We start from the raw sequence: 1,546 nt of genomic DNA, 5'->3' as shown, positions 1-1,546 counted from the left end.
ACCGGGAGGTGGGCGCTGGGAGAAGGGCCCCCACCCTTGCCGGCCGGCCGCAGCAGGGTCCCGGCTCTGGACCCTTGTAGACACGCTCCAGTTTTCCAGAGGAGAACTGGGGGGCAAGAGGAGGAAGGGGATGGGACAGGGGGAGGTGAGTAACAACGTTTTTGTTTTTGTTTTAAAGCGTCTACCAACATCACACTACTGGGTCTGGCGTCCCCTGTAACCATCGCTTGGTGCGTTTTACAGCATAAATAAAAACTCAAGGAAAATAAATACATTGGCTCCTATGAGGTTGGAAGTGGTGTGGAAGGGGTATGGGCGGGCCGGCGAAGGGGTGGGGCGGGGTCGCTTACACAAGGCAGGTGGGCAAGGAGCAGACAAGATGGGAGGCGCCTGAGGGGGGCGTGAGTCTTACGTGTCCTCGTGCATGTCCGGGCTGTCGGTCCGCGCGACCTTGCGGGGCGGCGCCGAGCTCTCGCCCTCTAGCTCCACTTGCTCCTGGTCTCTCTTCTTGGCGGCATTCTTTTTGTCCCATTGCTGATGTAGGTAGCGCAAAAGAATGTTTGTTTTCTCTGTCACGATGATCTGTTCAGACGGGTACTCCCTAGTGGGCAGGTAGACTGAGGGACGTCGGTTCGAGGCTTTGCACACAGAGTCGGCATGAAATCTACTAAAATTGCTTGGAGCAAGTTTTTTAATTTCATGGTTGCAATCACCATCTGCAGTGATTTTGGAGCCCCCCAAAATAAAGTCTCTCCGAGTTTCCATTGTTTCTCCATCTATTTGCCGTGAATTGATGGGACAGATGCCATGATCTTAGTTTTATGAATGTTGAGTTTTAAGCCAACTTTTTCACTTTCACTTTCATCTTTCACTTTCATCAAAAGGCTCTTTAGTTCTTCTTTGCTTTCTACCATAAGGGTGGTGTCATCTCATATCTGAGGTTATTTATATTTCTCCTGGCAATCTTGATTCCAGCTTGTGCTTCTTCCAGCCCAGTATTTCTCATGATGTGCTCTGCATGCAAGTTAAATAAGCAGGGTGACAATATACAGCCTTGAAGTACTCCTTTCCCAATAAGAAACCAGTCTGTTGTTTCATGTCCGGTTCTAACTGTTGCTTCCTGGCCTGATTACAGATTTCTCAGAAGGTAGGTAAGGTGGTATGGCATTCCCATTTCTAAGAATTTTCCACAGTTTTCTGTAATCCACAGTCAAAGGCTTTGGAGTAGTCAATAAAGCAGATGTTTTTTCTGGAACTCTCTTGCTTTTTCTATAACCCAAGGGATGTTGGCAATTTCATCTCTGGTTCCTCTGCCTTTACTAAATCCAGCTGGAACATCTGGAAATTCTCAATTCATGTACTGTTGAAGCCTAACTTGAAGGATTTTGAGCATTACTTTGCTAGCGTGTGAGATGAGTGCAATTGTGCGGTAGTTTGAGCATTTTTTGGCATTGCCTTTCTTTGGGATTGGAATGAAAACTGACCTTTTCCAGTCCTGTGGCCACTGCTGAGTTTTCCAAATTTGCTGGCATATTGAGTGCAGCAC

The 1,546-nt window shown here is 47.6% G+C and overlaps 1 pseudogene; it reads right to left on the bottom strand.

Moving 5' to 3' along the window:
* Positions 1-408: 408 nt before the first annotated feature.
* Positions 409-1,546, bottom strand: part of LOC105001255 — a 2,626-nt pseudogene continuing 1,488 nt past the window's right edge.

This window comes from Bison bison, unplaced genomic scaffold (genome assembly GCF_000754665.1).
Source record: "Bison bison bison isolate TAMUID 2011002044 unplaced genomic scaffold, Bison_UMD1.0 scf7180017864380, whole genome shotgun sequence".
Lineage (NCBI taxonomy): Eukaryota > Metazoa > Chordata > Mammalia > Artiodactyla > Bovidae > Bison > Bison bison.
This window is presented reverse-complemented; position numbering and strand designations above follow the sequence as displayed.